Below are 7,943 nucleotides of genomic sequence, written 5' to 3'. Positions count from 1 at the left end.
ACAGTTGTTGTCTGCAATGGTAACAACTATGTCAGCAGAAATAACATCTCACAAAACATTCCAACTTCATGTAAGTAGCCTGAATTGATCTGAAAGTAGAATAAACCTGCCTCATCATTACAGTGTAAATAAATGTAATTTTAAATCTACTTTTAATTTTATTTATTTATAATTATTATAAGAAACATGTTGCTGTCTTTTTATTCTTGCCTTAAATGAAATAATTTCTAGCTAAAGCTGTTTTTTTTCTCTTTTTTACAGGTTTTATACAGACGAATCTTGAACTTAAAGAGGAATTACAAAAGGATCCTAATTTTTATTTTGTCATCATTCCCATTGCTGTTGTAATACTCCTCACTGTTGTTGTTGTTGCCATAAAATATTGTAAAGCCAAACATGATCAGGTAACCCAAGAGAAAAAAGTTATTTTATTCCAACTAATTATGTGTAATTGATGAAACATTAGAGACATTAACCCTATTTATGAAGTTGTCCCTTATTTTCTAAAGAATGTGTCTTTTGCTTCTACTTTTTCCTCCAGGAATCAACGAGTTCTGCCCAGTTAATACAAAGCGGACCACTAGAGTCCCAGCAGCCTTCTGAGCCCAGAGCCTCGACATCTTCCAGTGAAGCGGACCCGTCGTATGAGAACGTGGAAACCAGTCAGCCCAGAGAGATCAGCATCCTAGTACATGAGCAGGGCATCAGTGAGGTAGACACCGTCTACAGCGTCCCCAGAAAGACTGCGTCTTCTGTCAAAAGTGACAAGAAACAAGATGCATTACAAGACGAGAACATGCAAAAGACTTCGACTTCAGGGTGCGGCGATGTAAATAAGGACCAGAGCTCCACACAAACAGAAACGGTGTATAGTGTGCTGCAGATGCCAAAAAACCTGAACACGTAGCGCCACCAAGAGGACAAGTGGGTCTGAGGAGCCAAGAGCAGCTCGGAGAAAGATAAGCCAGGAAGTGAACACCAGAAGTATTACAATATTCTTTTGCTCATCTAAGATCGATGGCATTGGTCATTCTGGTGTACATCAGTGTTTTTCCATCCCATAAGGAATATGTTCTTCAGTTGCTCCAGAACATTTTGGGAGTCTATCTTGTGCTCTTTCACACCAGGACCAGAAAAAACCCTCCAAAATGGTAATCAACAAGTTTTCGACAAGATGATTCATGGATGTATAAATCCCTCCTACTGACTCAGTTCACAGCAGCAGTTTAACTTCGAATTTCCCTTGGAGTGGATGACGGAGCGCCTCACCCTGTCTGTCAACCATCACCATAGGTAACGATCAGAACCAGCGGCGCAACTGCACATTATTCAGGTGGATGCGAAAACAATGGACAGAGTTTGAAATGATTGGAAATGAATTTGACTTGTTTTTTTTTGTTGTTGTGAATTGGCAGAAAATTAATTTAATTCAGTAAATCAACCTTATTTATTTTCATGAATTGAAGGACTTCAGAACATTGTGCCATGTTCTGAGCCCTTCATGACTACTGTGAATATTTTTGCACTTTTCTCCCACTTTTTTAATGAGGCTCAGTGATTATGTTTAATTCTGTTTGTAATAAATGCATGTTTTTTTCACAACATGTGGAACTTCTGGTCGGGTATTTGTTCCATGCATCCACTGTTTTCAGTAAACGATACCGGAGCTATTCTTCCATTTATTAAGATGAACAATGTAAAAGACTTAATTTGTAATTAGTTTTTACATATTAAATGTCAGCTTTGAGAGAGACTGAGTGTCTTTTCAGGCAGATCTTTAACAGCAGTTTTGTTTTAGTATCAGTGGTTAACTATAGTGGTGAGGAAATAAAGTAGGAGTGTCTGTCAGCATGATTTCCTGGTGAGACGGATGAGGTTAAATTAGTAAATATGTGCATGGTACTGGTCTGTATGCTCACTGAGTGCTCATTGGAGTGTCCGGGGAAAGAAACTGTCTCTGTCGCAGCTTCCTGGTTGTACTTGTTGAGTTGAAGCAGGAAGTACAGGAAGTTATTCTGAACAGTATCTATGCGTGAAGACCACATCAGGCCATAGGGAGGCTCCTAAGAGGCGTCATGGTCCTCAGTAGTCACAACATCTACAAATGACATCAAGGTGCAACGCTCCTGTAGCTTCTGGTTAAATACAATGTTGTAAAAACTTACATAGCATTTTCAGTCAGTAATAAATTATTACCAAGCTAAGAAAATTCTCACACAAAGGGACGTGAAAATGTTGCAAACATATTACTTTTCAACGTTTCATATATAAACCACAGTCCTCCAAATACCTAGGTAACTTCAGTAAAGATAAAGATGGAGTGCAAAAAGGCCAGTGTAGGCTTTGATAACCCGAATCTGACAAAACAGAACACTGCAAAAAAATAAAAAATTATAACTTGGCAAAGAACTACACAAAGAGGTTCTCCAAAACTGGAGCAGAAAATGCAACAGAGACCAACTCGGCAAAAGACCAAATAACAGTTTTAATTACAGTTTTTATTTCAGTTATTTTTTGCATACAGGACCTTTGGACAGCAAGCAAAAAGCTTTTCTGGAAATGTCATAGGAAACAGAACCACATAATGCTGCTGAGGTCAGTGGTACCAGAGGTGTGAAAACAGAAAGATTATACTCAGAAAGAGTGTCACATATGTACTTCCTGATTAGCTGTACAGCAGGTCTAGACCTGGCTTTGGGGACCACTATACTTTGCAAGCTGTTCTTTCTCTGTAAGCATAACTGATTTTCTACTAATTTGTTAAAATGTAATTGTGTTTTCAGCAGCACCTTGAAAACACAAGGTGCCAGATTCTTTGAGCAGCTGCTGTGTGGGTGTGGTGGTGCTGGTGGTGTGTTTACAGTTTTTAAAAAGTAATTGCATGCAAATCCACACTGTAAAATCATTTCTCAAATCACTCCAGTTTTTTCAACTACTCCTCGTCAGCTAATCTAAAGTTATCTGAATTAAAATCCTTGAGCTCAGTTAGATGAAGTTGTTCTGTATTGCTTGGGTAAATCTCGCAAGTTGTAGACCACACCCCCATATTGGTTATATAAGCACAGAGCATAGCTTTCGTGATGAATCAACTTTTATTCTGTAAAAAGGGACTAAATAAATCTGTACCCAAGTGGGTACAGAAATGCTTCTTGAGTGTTTCTTGCAGAACTATGACGTGAAAAGGACTTAAGAAAACCAGGAACACTTTACCATGGTGGTATCATGTTGTGTGATTGTGCTGCTGCCAGTAGAGATGTAACATCGCACAAAATAGATAAAATAATGAAAGACTACTTTCAAACTCAATCATCTGAAATCAGTGGCTGACTGGTTGAAAACTGCTCTCAGTTGAATAATCCCTGATCAGGTGTCGCATTTGGCCATTTAAAAAAAACAACGGTGAGGAAAAAATCTGAAAGCCAATCTGTCATTTTGACGGATTACAAGTCACATTTTGAGTTTGATGCGAGGGCTCGCAGGACTAGAAAATGTAAGGATTTAGGTTTCTGTATTGTTTTCTGTTAAATGAGTCTCTGTCCCAGCTGTTCCTTGTTTTCCTTGATTACCTTCCTTGTGTATTTAATCCCACCTGTGTCCCCTGCTCCTCGTCGGATCCTGGTCGTGTCACATGCCGAGTCTCTGTTGTTGGCTGCTCCAGCGTTTGAGTTCCTGACCTAATGCTCACTTGTGCTGCCTGGACTTTTCTGTACTCTTTGTTGCCTCCGTTAAATTACCATTATTCACCGTAACCTGGGTCCACCGTGTCCATCCTCACCACCACCAAACCACAAATCATGACAGAAGAACCCTGCTTTCCAGAGTTTTGTTAACTTTGGATAATTTAACTTGGGAAAAATGTTCCCTGATTTCAAAACCTAGGCTGACGTGGTGCTTGAAGTTCTCATCTCCAGTGTCAAGGCAGAGCGAAGATTGATTCTCCAGATCAATATCTGCTCTGTCCAGTATCTATTTGGAGATAAATAATTGCAAATCAATTTCTAAGCAAGGAGCTCGGGCTGATCTATTGGTATTTATTTAATAAGAAAAATCCTATTATTTTTCAGGCAGCACCCAGTCTGGTTCGGAAAAACAAGAAGAGGATTTCCTGTAATGTGATGAACAACTTCTGCTCTCGGTTTGAGTGATGATGTGACTGACATTTCTTCAACCACACTTTAAATAAACAACTATGTCTGTCTTAAAACTCATATTTCTGCTGAGTACTTGGAGCTTCACTGGTGAGTTGAAATGACTATTTTTACCCTTGTGTGTTTAACATCAGGAGAAGGAAATCTGCACATTTAGAAACATATTTTTTTGATAAATACTAAATATGGTGCCTTGCAAATATTTAAATTGCTTAAACTCTTGAACATTTTGTCTCTTTGCAACCCCGATTAAGTTACTTCAGTTGATTATTTTCATCAGATAAGAAAATTGGAAATTTATTTTTTTTTTTGTACATTTTTTAAAAAAGTGACTGTTCTTTTTTTTCATAAGAGCTGCATGCCGTTTATTTATGGAGTTTCTTGTCAGTTTCTTGATATGTTGATCAACATGTCACAGTGACCCAGTGTGAAATGTTGTCACTGTTCACACACGTGAACAGTTTTTTTTTTCCCCATAAAACTATTGTTAAGCTGAGTCCATAAGTTCTTAATATGGTTTATGTGAGGAAAAGGACATCACGTTATTGTTCTCTCATCTTCAGTGCCCCCTAGTGGAAGATTTGGCTGCATGTCGAGAATTATACAGCATAAAAATAATGGACTGCTTAAAATTTGAACTATTGTCCCGTTTATCTGGATCCCTTTCATCTAATCAGTCTATGAAACCTTTGAAAATCTTATTTGAACTCTTTAGTTGCTGTTTTACTGCACTTTGAACCACAGCCAAACTCTCTGGTTTTTTACAGCCTGTAACAGGTTTTTCCAGGATAATGTTGAGTCTAGATTGATCCATTTTCCTGACCAACCTCCCTGTTGCACAACATGATGCTGCCACCGGAATCAAAAGGCTTTAATTCCTAAAATCTCAATGAAAATATGAAAGGAATACAAATACTTTTGCAGGGCATCGTATACTTTGTATGTTAACAGGAAAGGTTTATTAAAATAATCCTTTCTATATTTGTAATGAGGTACTGCAAACCAAATAGAAATAAAGAAACTAAAATCAGTTTTGTGTCCATTCATGCTGGATAATATTTTTTCAATATGTCTATTGACTCTCAACTACATCTGTGAGAACACTGAAATATATTTATTTGCTTTTGACCTAATTTTTTTTTCTCCTCAATCCAGTTACAGCAACAGAGCCATGGATGACACATTATCGACTAAAGAACAGCTCTGTGTGCCTCCATGTCAAGAAACCACCTCCATATAGAAATGCCCAATGGACATTTGATGGAAAATTTGTTGCTGATAAGGATTATATTGATGAAGACTATGCAGAGAGAGTGGTTTTCAGCTCTGAAAACTTGACTTTGTGTATAAACAGACTGACTGAAAATGACACAGGCATCTTTAAGGCCTCTTACTTTTCCAACCGTTTTCAACAATCAGAAAATCACCAAGTTATTGTACAAGGTAAGTTTAAGCTGTATTTTGGCTTTAAGTGTGAAAGTTGTATTTTTTATTTCTTTTCTTTCTAAATCTCATTCTTTTATCCATTTGTGTTTTGAGAACAGAGAAATAAATGTCAGTGTGTGGGTTGTGTTGCAGAAAGTAGCCAGCAGGGGGGCAACATTTATTTATTCTGCTTNCCTTATTTATTTTCATGAATTGAAGGACTTCAGAACATTGTGCCATGTTCTGAGCCCTTCATGACTACTGTGAATATTTTTGCACTTTTCTCCCACTTTTTTAATGAGGCTCAGTGATTATGTTTAATTCTGTTTGTAATAAATGCATGTTTTTTTCACAACATGTGGAACTTCTGGTCGGGTATTTGTTCCATGCATCCACTGTTTTCAGTAAACGATACCGGAGCTATTCTTCCATTTATTAAGATGAACAATGTAAAAGACTTAATTTGTAATTAGTTTTTACATATTAAATGTCAGCTTTGAGAGAGACTGAGTGTCTTTTCAGGCAGATCTTTAACAGCAGTTTTGTTTTAGTATCAGTGGTTAACTATAGTGGTGAGGAAATAAAGTAGGAGTGTCTGTCAGCATGATTTCCTGGTGAGACGGATGAGGTTAAATTAGTAAATATGTGCATGGTACTGGTCTGTATGCTCACTGAGTGCTCATTGGAGTGTCCGGGGAAAGAAACTGTCTCTGTCGCAGCTTCCTGGTTGTACTTGTTGAGTTGAAGCAGGAAGTACAGGAAGTTATTCTGAACAGTATCTATGCGTGAAGACCACATCAGGCCATAGGGAGGCTCCTAAGAGGCGTCATGGTCCTCAGTAGTCACAACATCTACAAATGACATCAAGGTGCAACGCTCCTGTAGCTTCTGGTTAAATACAATGTTGTAAAAACTTACATAGCATTTTCAGTCAGTAATAAATTATTACCAAGCTAAGAAAATTCTCACACAAAGGGACGTGAAAATGTTGCAAACATATTACTTTTCAACGTTTCATATATAAACCACAGTCCTCCAAATACCTAGGTAACTTCAGTAAAGATAAAGATGGAGTGCAAAAAGGCCAGTGTAGGCTTTGATAACCCGAATCTGACAAAACAGAACACTGCAAAAAAATAAAAAATTATAACTTGGCAAAGAACTACACAAAGAGGTTCTCCAAAACTGGAGCAGAAAATGCAACAGAGACCAACTCGGCAAAAGACCAAATAACAGTTTTAATTACAGTTTTTATTTCAGTTATTTTTTGCATACAGGACCTTTGGACAGCAAGCAAAAAGCTTTTCTGGAAATGTCATAGGAAACAGAACCACATAATGCTGCTGAGGTCAGTGGTACCAGAGGTGTGAAAACAGAAAGATTATACTCAGAAAGAGTGTCACATATGTACTTCCTGATTAGCTGTACAGCAGGTCTAGACCTGGCTTTGGGGACCACTATACTTTGCAAGCTGTTCTTTCTCTGTAAGCATAACTGATTTTCTACTAATTTGTTAAAATGTAATTGTGTTTTCAGCAGCACCTTGAAAACACAAGGTGCCAGATTCTTTGAGCAGCTGCTGTGTGGGTGTGGTGGTGCTGGTGGTGTGTTTACAGTTTTTAAAAAGTAATTGCATGCAAATCCACACTGTAAAATCATTTCTCAAATCACTCCAGTTTTTTCAACTACTCCTCGTCAGCTAATCTAAAGTTATCTGAATTAAAATCCTTGAGCTCAGTTAGATGAAGTCGTTCTGTATTGCTTGGGTAAATCTCGCAAGTTGTAGACCACACCCCCATATTGGTTATATAAGCACAGAGCATAGCTTTCGTGATGAATCAACTTTTATTCTGTAAAAAGGGACTAAATAAATCTGTACCCAAGTGGGTACAGAAATGCTTCTTGAGTGTTTCTTGCAGAACTATGACGTGAAAAGGACTTAAGAAAACCAGGAACACTTTACCATGGTGGTATCATGTTGTGTGATTGTGCTGCTGCCAGTAGAGATGTAACATCGCACAAAATAGATAAAATAATGAAAGACTACTTTCAAACTCAATCATCTGAAATCAGTGGCTGACTGGTTGAAAACTGCTCTCAGTTGAATAATCCCTGATCAGGTGTCGCATTTGGCCATTTAAAAAAAACAACGGTGAGGAAAAAATCTGAAAGCCAATCTGTCATTTTGACGGATTACAAGTCACATTTTGAGTTTGATGCGAGGGCTCGCAGGACTAGAAAATGTAAGGATTTAGGTTTCTGTATTGTTTTCTGTTAAATGAGTCTCTGTCCCAGCTGTTCCTTGTTTTCCTTGATTACCTTCCTTGTGTATTTAATCCCACCTGTGTCCCCTGCTCCTCGTCGGATCCT

Source organism: Poecilia latipinna, unplaced genomic scaffold (genome assembly GCF_001443285.1).
Source record: "Poecilia latipinna isolate Pla-1442-1.1 unplaced genomic scaffold, P_latipinna-1.0 Scaffold2001, whole genome shotgun sequence".
Lineage (NCBI taxonomy): Eukaryota > Metazoa > Chordata > Actinopteri > Cyprinodontiformes > Poeciliidae > Poecilia > Poecilia latipinna.
This window is presented reverse-complemented; position numbering follows the sequence as displayed.